This window comes from Lepidochelys kempii, chromosome 1 (genome assembly GCF_965140265.1).
Source record: "Lepidochelys kempii isolate rLepKem1 chromosome 1, rLepKem1.hap2, whole genome shotgun sequence".
NCBI lineage: Eukaryota > Metazoa > Chordata > Testudines > Cheloniidae > Lepidochelys > Lepidochelys kempii.
Genome location: NC_133256.1, coordinates 181144982 through 181161889, shown reverse-complemented (window position 1 = coordinate 181161889; position 16908 = coordinate 181144982).

The window sequence follows — 16908 nt, the reverse complement described above, 5'->3', positions numbered from 1 at the left end:
TTGGTCTCCTTACCCCGGTGAACCTAGTTTAAAGCTCTTCTCACAAGGTTAGCCAGCCTGGTTGCGAAGATGCTCTTCCCTCTCTTTGTTAGGTGGAGCCCGTCTTTGCCTAGCACTCCTCCTTCTTGGAACACCATTCCATGGTCAAAGAATCCAAAGCCTTCTCTCCAACACCACCTGTGTAGCCATTCGTTGACTTCCACAATTTGACCGTCTTCTACCCAGGCCTTTTCCTTCTATGGGGAGGATGAATGAAAACACCACTTGTGCCTCAAACTCCTTTATCCTTCTTCCCAGAGCCACGTAGTCCGCAGTGATCTGCTCAAGGTCATTCTTGGCAGTATCATTGGTGCCCACATGGAGAAGCAGGAAGGGGTAGCAATCCGAGGGCTTGATGAGTCTGGGCAGTCTCTCCGTCACATTGTGAATCCTAGCTCCGGGCAAGCAGCAGACTTCTCGGCTTTCCCAGTCGGGGTGGCAGATAGATGACTCCCCCTGAGGAGAGAGTCCCCGACCACCACCATCCACCTCCTCCTCTTGGGAGTGGTCATCGTGGAACCCCCATTCCTAGGACAGTGCATCTCATGCCTTCCAATCGGCGGAGTCTCCTTCTGTTCCCTTCCCTCAGATGTATCATCTAGTCCACTCTCCGCACTCGTACCTGTGGAGAGAACATGAAAATGGTTGCTTACCTGTAAATGCACTGCTGGTACATGGACGCTCCCCTCTTCTTCTTCTGGAGGTCACATGCTGCCAAATTTCTTCCCCATCCTCCTGTCCCTGCTGTGCAGCCTGCTCTGAATCTTCAGAACATTGTGCCCGTAAGCATATCCTGATGTCTGTCCAGGAAATCTTCAGTTTCTCTTATGCAACACAGGGTCGATACCTGTTGCTGCAGACCTTGAACCTTCTCTTCCAATATGGAGACCAGCTTGCACTTTGTACAGATAAAGTCGCTTCTGTCCTGTGGAAGAAAGACAATCATGGCACATCCAGTGCAGGTCACAACAGCTGAATGCTCCCCATCCATATTACCTTCCTTCTACAAGCTTCCTCAGGAGTTGTAGTAACTACTCAGAGAAGCTGGCAAGATGTAAGCCTCAGTGGGCTCTCCCCAGGCCAACTCCCAGGCAAACTCCCTCTGTTAGCCTCTCTGCTGTTCGCCACTCAGCTGATTTGCAGCTGACTGTTTTTTTATAACAGTCAGGCCTACTCCAGGCTCACCTGAAACAAAGAACTCCCAATTCACACTTTTCAAACAAACAAACAATCAAGCACACGGTCAAACTGTCCCCACAACAGACACTCAGATACTCACCAACCCAGCCTCCCTAATGCAGCCCTTAGCATACCTCCTCTCAGACAGATCCCAGGCAAACTTCCTCTGTTAGCCTCTCTGCTGTTCGCCGCTTGAACGGTAGTGCAGGTAACAATAGTAGTAAAGATGTGACAGTCTGGGCTGGCAACCTGAATACATATCCAGGGTCCCCCGTGGCCTTGCACTGAGGAAGATAGGCAATGCTGAAGCCCATGAAATTTGTTCACTGTTATGGTTACCCATGCTAGCTAGATTAAAGGTAGTGCAAGTATGCTACCTGTGCAATAATTATACCTATTGGCTTTGACTCCATGGGTGCTCCAAAAGAAATGGTGGGTGCTGAGCACCCACAGGCAGCCCCCCTCTCAGTGCCTCCCTCTTCCGCCAGTGCCTCCTGCCCACTGGCAGCCCTGCTGATCAGCTCCTCCCCTACCCTCTGAGTGCTGCCTGCCTACCACGGATCAGCTGTTCGGTGGCTACAGGAGGCACTGCGGGGAGGGGACAGAACAGGGTGGGAAGAGGCAGTGCAGGGGTGAAGCAGGGGTGGGAAAAAGTTGGGTGGGGATGTGGGGGAAGGTTTGGGTGTGGGTGGGGCCTGAAGCAGAGAAAGTCCCACATTAGAAAGTTGGCAACTATGATTATACCTGAATTTGTAATGTAGATGTAGCCTATTAGGATATGCACTTGAAATCTTAACTCCATTTCAATGCATATTGTCTGGACATACACAGTTTGACCAGAATTGGAACTTTGGATCCAGTCCAGACATGCCAAACCCATGGAAAAAAACACAGAAATTGGGCTTGTTTTTGGCTTAATTGGCTTGTAGCGTGTTGCTTGTTTGGCTTGTAGCTTGTTGCTTATTGCTTTTTTTTATTTGATCGGAAAGCAGGGACAAGCAGGGGAGAGAGTCAGGGGTGCACAACGGGCTCACCGCCCACCACAGTCTCAGACTGCACGCCAGGGGGATCTAGTCACATAGAGTGTTGGGGTTCTTAGGGATTGGCTTGTTTTGACCATGTTTTGAAATGGGATTTGCTTGATTTTCAGGCTGATATGCCTGTTTCAGGCTTATTGTGAAAGTTGGGGTGCTTATTTACCACGTGAAAGCTGGCAACTGTGATCCAGTCCCCTAGGTCTGGGTTTATAGCTGATGCTCCTCTTGAATATATCTCACAGGGTTGTTATCAAGATTTAATGAGGGTGCCAATATGCATTCCTTGTGTTCTCAAAACTTATTGAACTCAAGTGATCAGATTATTATATTAAGACATGCAAGGGGACAGAGTTAAGGTTGTACATTAAGCATTGACCTTTCATTCATTAACTGTATAACCTTAAAATTGCATTAATATAACGTATGTACTTTTTAATTATGATATTCTGTGAAAATGTACATGACACAGCACTGCTGTAGGGGTTACTTCTGCATTATACAATTGGATAGTACTTTTTTAATGTGAAATTTGTGCTAATAGAAGTGAAGTCAGGCAGAATACATGATTCCCCATATAACCCTGTTAAATGCAGAAGTATCCTGACCTACAAGACTCATGCTATTTCACCCCTGGGTATTTCCGAAGTAGAGAATGTCAATCATTATAAGCTGTGGTGGTTTTTATTAACTGGAAAATGAGCACTTGAATGAAATTGTGAGAGGTGCCAAATAGTTTCAAAACACCAAGTTTAATGAAAAAAAGATTATAGGAAAATTTGAAGTGTTTCACATCCCTGTAAATCACTACAATCTCCTTCACTTACTCTCAAAACCTATCGGGATTCAAACCCTAGTTTAGGGAAGTAAAAGACATGTCCACTAACTTGCTGCATTACCTGGTGTCCTGCCGTATTCAGGACTAAGTAATGCAGCATTGGCATTGTTCCCCTGACTTAGACCATGTTGATTTACCCCTACTGAGAATCTGTCCCGTAGATGTCTTTAAAGGCTAAAAAAAAAAAAAAAAAGATTCTGAGCATGACAAATACAATATGATAGTTCAAGCAACACTTTATTTTGTGTAAGTGGAACACCCTAGATTTCTTTTAAATAGTTTCAGGGGAAATACCAGGGAACAGCCACATGGTTGCACTGCTGAAGTCTCACCATGACATGTAGATATTCTGATTAGAGTGGGTTGATTTATTTTTTTTCCACCAGAAAATGCTGTTTCTTCAAAACTGATTTTGACAATGCCAGACTTGATGAAAATGCCATTAGGAAGGTTTCTCTGGTCCAGGTTTGGGGCAGACGGTGAGAGAAACACATACACCATCCCCAGAATAGTCTTGTGGTTAGGGTGTTTGCTTGGGACATGGGAGCTGAAGATTCAGTCCCTGATCTGGAGCAGATACTTGAGCCCGGGTACCGCACATCCAAGGCGAGAGCACTAACCATCAGGCTATTAGCTATTCTGAGGTGATGGGATCTTGTTCTTGTGAAAATTTTTGAAACATCTCATCTTCATTCTACATCAGAACAAAAAACAAATTTTGAAACTGAATTGTTTTCTGGCCAGCCCCAATTCTGATACAGCTTGATATTCACTCTATCTAGATAATAATATAATTAAGAAACTTCTTCTTATTAAGATTATGGGTGTTCTTAAACTCTGTAATTTCAGGCAAGTTTACTGTCATCAGGTAGCCATAGCAAGATATAATCACATCATTTCTAGATGCTAGGTAATCATCAAATATTTTGAATCTTTCCAGAACACAAAAACAAGAACAGAAATATCTCTGATCTTTGGAGATATTTTAGTGTTTGAAGCTATGAACTTCATTCCTCTTACCCTTCACACAAGCCAGCAATGGGGTCTATAGTTATTGGAAACAATACGAGTTCCAGTGTTATACAAAATGGGCCAGATTCTGAGCCTCTTTCTCATTGAGAGTAACATCCTTCCCCAAAAGTTGCCTCATTGGAGTTAATCGGAGATACTTGCGGAGTGTGCTGCTATTCACTGTGTGCAAGGGGATCAGCATCTGGTCCATTATAAGCAAGGATTTAAAAAGTAATTTAAAAGTGAGACTCTATTGCCGGAGCATGATTGCTGCATAATGCAAAGCTGCCCTAAGAAATGTCATATGGGGACGGGAAGGGAGGGAGTAAAATAAGAAACATGCAATAACTAATGCCCAAGCAGAATCATTTTAACAGCAGCTATTTAGAAATAAATGAGAGGAAAAGGGATAGAGTTGTTAACAAGAGGAGGTGCAGGGCAAGATCCTGTCTGCTACTCTCTAGTTTTGACTGAAGACCATGAAGTTATATAGGTTAGTGGAGGTCAGGTATTTCCACCAAAAATGGAAACCCAGGCTGATTGCTACTTTGCAGACAGAGGTCCCAAATGTGATACTACAGGAGAGAAAGAACAGGTATTTCAGCAAATTTACCCTTGTAATATATATCCCACAGCATAGATATGTAACACAGTTTCAAAATGTAGTCACTGTACATTTTTATAGAGTTGGATGAGGGTAGTATTGAGGTGGAACCTGCCCTACTTTAGTCTGTTCAAGCCAGGGGAAAATTATCTCTGCTGAAAGGAAAGATAAACTTTAATTCCAGCTTATATTATCTTTCTTCTCAAAAGGTGGATACATTGTCATTACTTGTTTAGTTACAATTTAACAAGAGGAAAACTGATGTAAATCAAGTGTATGAAAAAAATAATTAGGAATAGTATATACTTTGTTTCTACTGTTGTTGTTTCCATATCCAGATCTCCAAGTATTTAAACACTGAGTGCTTGATTGCACAGTCCTTACTCAGTCTGGCAAGCACTTATTCATGCAAAGCAGAAGCTATGCTTGGTTACCATTGACAAGTTGTGTAAGTGCTCACCACAGCAAACAAACAGTACACATTTTGTTCCTAATTTATTAAACTTCACAATAATCCTAATGAGATAGATTAGTATTATTCCCTCAAGCAGATGAAGTAGATATGCTAGCAAAGATAAACATTTATGCTTATGTAACCTACATTATTAACAACTTAGGTTCCTATTTAACTTTTATGGTTCTTGGGGTACCAAGGACTGTAACTCACCTTGTTACCCCCAGCCTCCAGTATGTGGGAGACTTGCTTGTGCTTAATTGGGTGTCACTTCCTGGACACCACCAGCCTGTTAATCACCCAAGCACTCTCCTCTTGCTAGAATCTGGGTATTCTTGTAACCCTTGTCAGTTGACACTGAAGGAATCACAGTGACCCTACATCATAAAACTGTGTAGATGGGAATAGAATGTGCTAAACGTATCAAGTTCTGAAGTACAGCTGTTTAGTTGTATTCTTTGATGATCTACCTGAGAGACATTAAGTGATATGATTTACAAAGATGTTGAGCAACTTCTGAAGTTGTTTTAAGTAGGTCATCCAAAAATTGAGGCAGCTACAGTGGACACTTTTGGAAATGTTGGCTTAAATGACTTTCTCAAGGTAACTTTGAAAGTCTTAGACTTAGTCTGCAATAGAATCCAGATTTATAGAGGCCTAGTTCAATGCCACAAACACAAGACCATCTTTATTTTCTTTATCTCCCATGCAGGTAATCCTGAATCAGGTATCACAGGGCATAGAACAGCTAATGATACTGTGAACCAAGCTGAATTCTTCCATTTGGATTTCTGTATGCTAAGAAAAGGGAACGTTTCAAAAAATATCTGTATCTGGGCATATATCCTTTCTGCACACAACCATCAACCACTCACATTAGCTGAAGAGGAGAAATTAGCTAGTTGTAGGCACAATATGCTACCTTTCCTGTAGGTAGGCTCCCTGTGTGTTTTCCCACAATTTTGTTTTCCATCCCACCATAGTGGGGGAATTAAGAGGATCCAGGACAGACCCTTATAATTCACATGTTCATTTGGTTAAAACTGGCAGATGGTACTTTCAGGTAGAGAGTAATCTCCCTAACTGAAATTTTATGAGGAGTTATGGGAAAGCAGAATGTATGTAAGTGGAATTTGGACAAGATTCTTGAAAAGATACTTAAGGATTCTTTGGAGAATGCATAACATTGGGATTGGTAACTGTCTTCACTGTTTCAGTTCCATGGAGTGAAGTAAGAAGGCTTTTCCATGCTCTATTGTTTGTTATTGTTTGCTAATGTTCTCAAAATGGAGCTTAAACCACAGTTCTTTGATTTTGTTAGCAGCTTAAAAGTAAGTTAAGTTGTTCCTAGTGTACTATATCGGAAAGCATATGGAAAGATACTATTTGGAGAGCTAAACTTGTAAGATCAGGACATATTCTAATGAAACTGCACTTAGTCCAGTTAATTTAATATCTGAACAGTTTACCAATGATGTTTATGGGGTCTAGAAATAAAGCTGTTCAGGTACATCGTTAATTAGATTGAGGACATTTTTAGCATATATATTACTTAACCTACTATTCTTTTTTGCTTTCAGATATAACTTGCATCTGCTGATTGATTGTGAACATTGTTGGCCAGTATATAATATTAAAAGTTCCTCATAAAATAGGTAAAATCAGCAAATGTACCAGGGATAATTAATATCAAGAACTTTGGGGTTTTGTCTTTCCAATAAAGTACCTGATTGGCATGCAGTTTGTTAAAACTCAAACACAGAGGAAGTATATTCAAAGTATTATTAATGCTGCCTTACAGAAGCATGTTAGACACAGCAGCACACATTAAGCACAGTGTAACCACATACATTATAATATGTATAACAAGACGTATATGTATAACAAGACGAGGAAAAAAATAGACTAAATCCATGCTGGCTAATGCAAAATGTTTCTGGTTGCCTTCTATTCCGTGTTGTGATACATAACTGCAAACAGAGCGAGTAGAGGTCATTGGCTAGCCCGTCTCCCTCCATCCCCTATACAATTGCATATTCCTCAACCTAGACAAACTTGTCCTCTAGCATTTGGCATTCACAACTAAAAAAATAAAATAAAAAAATTTAAATTTTGTTTGACCACTCTAGCCTTTTCATTCATTATTTCATTGATTTCTTACTTCTTGTTAACTACATATTTCTACTGCATTCAGGGAACAATAAGGAAAAGCCCCTTCTGCTAAGCTATTATAACATTAATAAATATTTGTGTGTTATAACCAAGGACATCAGCTTAGTTGGATAAACTGTTTGCATTATATTTGAATGATATGGAGTTTGATTTTTTTTAAAAAGACATATGAAATATGTTGGTTCAGATACATTTACATTAATTAAACATGATTCCCACTATGACACCTTGGCACCCCAATATTCATCACTGTCACGTAATTAGGATATGTTTTGTACCAAGTATGCCTTGTGAGGTATCATTCTAAAAGTCTTATCTGCTAGACAGTAATATCTTGTTGGATTGTATGTGCTATCGTCATATGTGAAGTTATGAAGTTTGGCCAGGTATGAGTTACTGAAACATGTTGTGAGGCTGAAAATACCAACAAGCAGCCTTTCAGGTACAACAGTAAAAAGGCTGAACAATGTCAATGGCTTATTGAGGAAATGCGCACAAGCACAAGGTTTACCCCAGGAACTGTGTACAATAAAAAACATCTCAGAGATATCACTACACAATGGGAACTGTTTGACCCAGACAAACAGCAAAAGAGCTTTCCAGCAAGTGGGAAGAAGATATAAAAGGGGCAAAGTGATATAATGGGTGAAAGCACTCTCCCAAGAACAACACAGCTGGAAACACCTGAGGCACAAGGACTGTGGAAAGTGATGGTCCCAGACTAGAGGGAGTTTTGGCCTGTGTATGAAAAACTGGGAAAGCCAAGGCAACTTGTGCCTTAAGAATCTGCCAGCCTGTTCATCACTCAGGGTGAGAATTTGCTAATTCATATCCTAGCTCTCTAGTGTGTTGTTTTTGTTTATTTACTAAGATAATCTGCTTTGATCTGTTTTCTATCACTTATAATCACTTAAAATCTATTGTTTGTAGTTAATAAACTTGTTTTTGTTGTATCTAAAACCAGTGTGTGGAAATTATAACTCAGTCCAGAAAGCTATTGCATATATCTCTCTACATTCAGGGAAGGTGCAAATTTTATGATCTTACACTGTACAGTTCCCTGTGCAGTGCAAGATGGTATAATTTTAGGTTTTCACTCCAGAGGTGGGTGTGCATTAGCAACTAGAGGTGCCTTAGCTGAGTCTTCCTATGCAGAGCGGATCTCAGCAACTGTGTGTGAAGCTGTAGCTGGGTGTGTCCCTACCTGTGTGTATGCTGGTGAAAGAGGAAGCTTGGAGAGCTTGGCAACTTATCACAATACCATAGTGTGAAAGGGAGCCCAGGCTGGTGGATCAGGTGGGCTCAGTGGTACCCCAGTTCCAAGTATCCGTAGCACCCACTTAATAGGAAAGGAGATTAATCAATCCATCTGAAAGATACTCTGCTGCTCTCAGTAACCAAAATGGCAAATGCCAGTACTTCTGGATAAGACCCTCAGAAGAAAGAGTGGTATTTCATATAAAAATAGCCTCATTTCATGCATCATAGGAATAAGATGTATCTGCCAACATACTTTAATAAATCTGTCTAAAACTAATTGGCAATAGCTTCTGCCTGAGTAAAATGTCATTGCTTTATTGCAGTGGTGGGCAACCTGTGGCCCGCAGCACTTCCCACCACTCACATTGTCCAGGAACGGCGAACCGTGGCCACTGGGAGCTGTGGGCGGTCGTCCCAGTGGATGGTTAATGTAAACAAACTGTCTCGGAGCCCACTAGTGGATTACCCTGATGGGCCACATGCGGCCCACGGGCCACAGGTTGCCCACTTCTGTTTTATTGACTTCAGAGGAGTTGTATCAGTTTAGATCAGCTAAAGATCTGGTTCAGTAGAAATATGAAGATTCTCTGTTTGATATAAGGTCCATGATATAGCCAAGTATTCCAGTCCATCTAGGATCTCAGTATCTCAGAAGTCCTTTCTAAACCTACTCTATGCCACAATAACTTTAATTGGCTTTGCAAATAAATGCATCATGTGATTCAGCTTTCCTTTGGTAGCATGCAGTTTGGAATTTATTAGCAGCTCCTATGATACTAATTTAGTGGCATAGTCTCATTTCAATGCAAATGTAATTGCCATTACTGGATAATCATTCCAATAGGTTATCCTATTTTCTGCCCTGTTTATCTTTTGGACTTGCTTTAAGCGTCTTGTTTCCTCTTTCTACTTCTCTGTCTCAATTTCAGCTTTCTGACGCATTCTCAATATTTTCCATCCATTGTTTAATGGCACAATCATCACTTGATAACACCTGTATGTCTTCTGCAATTTTGTGAAATTTGCTGGTATGGAGAGATTTAAGTACTGCAATTTCCCCTCGGAGATCCTGTTACTGCATCATTTCAGCACATGATTTTTGTCTTTCAGCCTTTTTCATTCAGTTTTGTCCTGTACAACTAAATGTATTTTATATTCAAACAAGGCATCCATTAGAGAAAGTAACTTTTTGCATAAAGGACACACAGATGCACCAAAAATCACCAAACAGCATATGGTGTCAACCCGAAAAGGAGCCAGGGAACAAACAAATGAAGGCAACCATCTTCCATTTGATGTCACTCTACAGACTCCATGAGAGCTCTTACAATGCAAAGGCCCATGATCTAATCTCTGATGTGCAAGTACATCACCATAAATTTAGAATCATCCGTATCTGCACTTTCTGCTAGATTTAAATTCTGGCTCCAAAACTTTCAGATCTTGAACAAGATTTTTTTTTTAAAGGAAAATCTTGAAAAGATTCATACCTGTTAGGGTTGGAGAAGAACAAGACTTATTTTTTAAAAAGAGAAAATTTTAAAGGCTAATATTTCAACTTGAGGGTAGCTACCATCTCCTCTTAATGAGGCAATGACAGCATCTCTGGAAAAATCTCTTATTATGACCCAAATCTTGCAAGAGTAAAATCAGATTTGGGTTCTTTTTTTTTTCCCCTCAAGACTCAAAGATGATGACGCTTAGTAGCATTAGGAACCCCCTCTCAACAGCTTTCTAATTCCAACCTCAGCCTCTGAATTGTAATCAGCCCATCCCCTTTCTTTCAGATTCCCTTTTCATGACCATTTCTAAAACCTACATCCTTACAGAATAAATTCCTTAGACACTACAAGGTACTGAGCATTCTGGCCCTGACCTAGCAAACCACTTAACCCTCTGCCTAACTTTAACATGTGAGTAATCCCATTAAAACCAGTGGGTGAGATGAGAGCTATGCTCCTTGCAGAACTCCTTGCAGAATTAAGCCCTAACTGTTTAGATTACCTGAATGCTATGGAAAGATAAATGCAAGAACTGAACAAATAGATCCGGATGTCCATGGGGTTGTGCACAAAACAGGGCTAAGAGACAAATGCCCTTTATCCTGCACCCATGGACGTAACTAGCTATTCTTCAACTGAATTCAGTGGATGAGACCTAACCAATTTTTTAAAGAAGAGTATGCGTGACTGGCTGTATTATGTACACTATACCTCTCATGGTTCACTATGGGCTAAACCAGAATGCAGTTCTGTCAGAGCACTACCAGGATCCGCATGGGTTTCTGTACAATCCTATTCATAATTCTACCAAGATACAAAAACTGAGTTTATATATAAAATTACAACCCTTTGCAGAGATAAAGGAAAAAGGAGGCATGCCTCGGGGCCCTATTTCACCCCAGGGTGTTCGCTACTTCCCACCACACAACACAGATGTAATGAGGTTAAGTGGTGTCCATATAAAATACGTAAGAATTACTAATTATTCCTCAAGAAAGGCTTTTAATGATTTCTGACTATAACAGCATAAACAAAAAAAAAAGGAAAACCAAAGACCAGCACTGAATAAGAATAAATACAAAAGGCAGACTACATTGAAGACAAGCGCAAGTACATGTGATCATAGAATCATAGAATATCAGGGTTGGAAGGGACCCCAGAAGGTCATCTAGTCCAACCCCCTGCTCAAAGCAGGACCAATTCCCAGTTAAATCATCCCAGCAAGGGCTTTCTCAAGCCTGACCTTAAAAACCTCTCAGGAAGGAGATTCTACCACCTCCCTAGGTAACGCATTCCAGTGTTTCACCACCCTCTTAGTGAAAAAGTTTTTCCTAATATCCAATCTAAACCTCCCCCACTGCAACTTGAGACCATTACTCCTCGTTCTGTCATCTGCTACCATTGAGAACAGTCTAGAGCCATCCTCTTTGGAACCCCCTTCCAGGTAGCTGAAAGCAGCTATCAAATCCCCCCTCATTCTTCTCTTCTGCAGGCTAAACAATCCCAGCTCCCTCAGCCTCTCCTCATAAGTCATGTGTTCTAGACCCCTAATCATTTTTGTTGCCCTTCGCTGGACTCTCTCCAATTTATCCACATCCTTCTTGAAGTGTGGGGCCCAAAACTGGACACAGTACTCCAGATGAGGCCTCACCAATGTCGAATAGAGGGGAACGATCACGTCCCTCGATCTGCTCGCTATGCCCCTACTTATACATCCCAAAATGCCATTGGCCTTCTTGGCAACAAGGGCACACTGCTGACTCATATTGAGCTTCTCGTCCACTGTCACCCCTAGGTCCTTTTCCGCAGAACTGCTGCCTAGCCATTCGGTCCCTAGTCTGTAGCTGTGCATTGGGTTCTTCCGTCCTAAGTGCAGGACCCTGCACTTATCCTTATTGAACCTCATCAGATTCCTTTTGGCCCAATCCTCCAATTTGTCTAGGTCCTTCTGTATCCTATCCCTCCCCTCCAGTGTATCTACCACTCCTCCCAGTTTAGTATCATCCGCAAATTTGCTGAGAGTGCAATCCACACCATCCTCCTAATATTGTGGACCATTTGTGAATTCCTGAACAGTGACTCTACATATGCTGGTCCTGGCAGATCATAATACAAGCTCCAAAGACAAGCATAAGTAAAGCTCTTATTCACCAGTTTTATATTCCTGGTGACAAAATATTTCAAAGGCAACACAACTATATGTATTAGGAGCTACTAAACGACAGCACTACAGGTATTCGCTCGGGCTACTTAAAAGACCAGCACAAATGCATGCAAAGCTATTATGCATCAGCCACCTACTATTGATTTTATGCTTCAGTATTGATACAACTATGATCAATTAGGCTCGAGCTACCAGACTTTTTTATTCTGTAGACTTACCCTGCATTCGTCCAAAAATACATTACCCTTCAGTCGGCCGCTTTCCACACTGGCCAGGTACAGACACTCGAGAAGTGCACGTCCCTTTGTTTCAGGGGATGTGGGTCAGGTTTTCCTTATGACCGAAAACACACACACAGTCCCATGCCTTCACCCTTTTTATCGTGTCTGACGGCCGTGTTTTACAACAGACTGACCAATCAGAGTGGGCCACATTGTTTATGTGGTTGCCCTAGTTGTATAATGGATGCGTATTTAATTTTTATGTCCAGTTGTTAGTTGTTCCTATATCTTGAATATGGTTAATGTGGGGTTGATAAGTATATAGGAATCGGCCTAAAATGTTATCTGGTTGCAGCGCGTCCTGACCACAAGCTGAAGCTTTATTTTTGACAGGCTGACATTTTGAAGTATACAGAAGTTTGAGGCCTAACATTTGCAATACTTCTATTCCAGTCAAGCTTGACAAGACCGTTGTTGTTCAGTTTATTCACACCCTCAAACATGTAGTTTACACAGAAATCCAAACTTCAAATGGTGGTGATCAAACTAAATTCCTTCATTACTTTCTCTGTTGTATCATTTATTCTGCATTTATTTCATGTATAATGCATTGAAAATTCTATTTCAAATTTATTTATCCTTTTTATTCCTTGCAATTCCTTTCAAACAGTCACAGGATACTGTGGTGCCACCCTTTTCCATTACTGTGTTGTGAGTGTGTTTCCTCCCCCTCCCCTGAATTCTGCTGCATCTTGTTTTCCCTATATAGTGTTGATATTCTATTCATATAATGGAGTTGCTTACCATCTTGCTATTGTTCATGGATAGTATGTAATTTGGGCACAACACACTATCATTTCTACTTCGACTACAACTCCAGATACTTATTAGATACAGATCACCTCCCTACTAAGAAATACATCTATTCTCTTGCCTATTTTGAATCTGAATGGTCTTCATTTTAAAAACAAAAAACATTAGAGGTATGCAGCAAATTTAATGAATCATTCTTCTAAATCATTAGGGTAAATATTCTTGGGGGGGGGGGGGAGGGGGGTGAAACAACCCACCACTGAATTCCTTCCAGCTTAAATAGAAACACCATAGACATATTCTATTAATACAAAATAAAAAGCAAACTCTTTTCTTTAATGTAAACAAATAAATGTATTGCTTAGGAATGGCACAAGAGTATTAGCATTGTAGGCTGATCTTCTGAACAGGTACTCCATGATCAGTTGCAATATCAACATCCATACACATCCTGAAATGAAGACCAACTGAGAAAGATGGGCTGATTTTGCTTCTTTGCCTTCCAGGAGAGTACCAAAAAAGTAGAGGTGGGTGCCAGGTATCCTGATTGTTTTAATGATGTGATCTTCTGTCTACTAGGAACTTAACTCACCATTAACGTATTTCATATACGGTAGGCCAACAGAATTGGCTCTCAAGTGTTAGCATCTCTTTGTCACTATTAACCTGTGCTGTCTCTGACATAGCAACCTAGGTTGTGGACAGAGTACCTTTCCCCCAAACCATCTACTCCCTCCTGAGAGTGTTGAAACAAAAGATTAATCTGCTCTTAAAGGTAATGGAAAGCATTGTAGAAAACTAGAATTAGGTCTATACACATGTACATGCAATATTTGTACATCAATGTACTGTACTCTGTGTTACCTTCTGTGAAAGCCACTCTCACAGATGGGCAAGGGGAATAGATGAGGCAGTGTAGAAAATTAAAGGGGGAAAAAAGCTCCAAAGTGATGTGATGGGCCTAATTCAGTTCAATATAACCTAGTGGAAGTGCACTTACTTCCATTGGGTTACTTCTGGCTAATGAAAGTATATGACCAGAACTGGGCCAATATTTTAAGGGGTTGAAACCCCTAGACCCGGCTTATAACTGTGTGCAACAGGTTGCTGTTTTTGAGTTCCTCAAATTGAAAAAGACAAAATACACGTGGCCAGTGGAGGCCTGTCAGAGATATCAGAGAGTGGATAGATGAAACTGGCATATTAGAGTACACTCAGAGCCAATTTACAGCAGTGGGTGACAATCTAATACTTTTTTTTATACAAATAGATTAAGATGCAGCATATGCTGAGGCTCCTCCATCGAGTAGGGTGTCTGTTGTCAGAGAATGAATGAAAGAATATATTACTGTGTTTTTGCTGTGTTCTCTGTTTTGGACAGTCTAATGGCATGTGTGTAGACATTCTTTAGCACTAACAGAGATGTATGGGCTATGGGAGATGTGTGATTTCTGTTCTGAATACTGGAAAGGTATGAATCCTGTGCTAAATACCAGAAAACACAACAGGCTGTTTATTTGGTCAAGTTGCATAGTAGACTAAAAGCATTTTCATTGTTCTGGCAGCACTTCTCTAAAGTGGCTAGTAACTGTCTTCTTCAGCAGCTTTTTTTTTCTGTTTTAGAGAATACCCAAAGAATAAAATCAGGAAATATAATGAAGTAGCTGTTCTCTCCCTTCCTCCCTGCATGATCACAAATGCCAGAAAGGTGATGCTTGATGGTTCTGCAACCTTGACCACTTTATACCTCAGCCAGGTTTTAAAAAATGGAAATATAAATGTGTGTGTGTGGGGGGGAATGGAAATATTTCAAGAAGAGAATTATGATTCATTCAAGCATTGGTGTGTGAGAAGGGAGTAGTGATAAGCTCCATTCACAACCCATGCAATACCCACTTGAGATGGCAAAACAAAATGACAGTGAGAATATTTATATATTCCCCCCCCTTTTCTCGTTTGTGCTCTGAATGTAGTGACATCATCTCATTGTCAGCCAGTCTCCTCCTCTTGCATGCTTTTATCAGCACTGAAGTCGTTTAAGGAGACTGACTTCTTCATTTTCACCAGGCTTTGAAGCTAATCAAAGGACTGGATGGGACCTTGAGAGGTCATCTACTTCAGTCCCCTGCACTGATGGCAGGACTAAGGATTATCTAGAGCATCCTGAATACCTGATTCAGAGGAATAGGGACTGTTCATACTTACCAAAACTAATGTTTCAGGCTGTCTGCAAACTCAGAGTTCACGGCATTGATTTTCATTAAAATAGCATTCTGAAGGTTACCTTCACATCCACAGGAGCTCAGGGCTGGAGCTAATAGGAAGATTTTTCAACTAAACTATTTCTGATGGAAGATGCTAATGTGTCAAAAACAGACTTTTTGTTGAAAAATATCACTTATGATGAATCATTCTTTGGGAAGATTTCTCAGTTTCAAGCTGGGGGTGGGGAAGGAGAGAGAGAGATGCTGACCTACTGATTCCCCATCTAGAATTGCCAAAAGCCTGATGGTTAGTTCAGCCAGTGGGGGAAGACTCAGGTTCAAGTCCCTGCTTAAATCAGCCAGAATCTGGGTATCACACGTCCCAGATGAGTGTACTATCCACTGACCTATCGACTATCTGTCTCTTTTTTTTTTTTTTGTGAAACATTTGGGAAGGTCTCTGCTTCACCTCAGTGCAGATCCCCCCCCCCAAAAAAGTGGGAACCCCGACATCTTTTTCAAAACAGAAGTCTTGTTTTCTGGCATGCCCTGCTCATGACTAAATTCTGTTATTTATGAAATCTTAAATTATGGAGCACAAGGTGCAGCCAGTAGGGAAAAGGATGGGTCTACTGAACCCTTATGAGATGGTGCAGTTCAACCACTGTCTTTAAGCATCAGGAGAACATATAGTATTAGGGGAAGCGTGATGTAATGAAGTTAAAGACTGACTTTGTTAAGAAGAGTTTTGACTGGCTTGAAATAAAAGCTAAAGTGATGGAAAAAAGGCTATAATTATTGGAAGAACATAATGTGATGCTTAGACAGGATGTGAAATCCACTGAGGAACATATTGCAGCTATAATTAGAGACAATGTTTCACTCACTTTAAAATGAGTCATTACTGAATGCATTAAAAAGTAAAATTCTGCATCTGCTGGGTCTCCCAGTTGGGATGGAAGGCGAAGATGACAAAAGGAGATGTGAATTTGTACCAAGAAGCTCTGGAGTTAAACACTGAAATGGAAGTGCAAATAAAATTTGAACTGTTTGAATTTAAAATCATAGGCACCGGAGAAGAGACACGGGTGGCTGGTGACACCTGGTATATATGCCTACTGTGATCATTCTATTTACCCTTACTGCACAAAGAATTGACACTGATGGTTAAATGTTGTAGAAGGAAACTTTGCCATCCAAGATACAGAACAGACCAGGTAGTGCACCCACCATAAGATGAGAGCAGATGAATGTCTTGAAATTTGATTTCTTCTTCTGTGTTCAACTTTAGTACAAAATGAGCTGGATTGAGAATAGTGTTTCTATTCATTGCTCTGATATAACAATCAATTTGCAATTTTTTTTTCTGATCAGGATATAGCTATCGGTGAGAAGCACAGATGTCAATTTCTG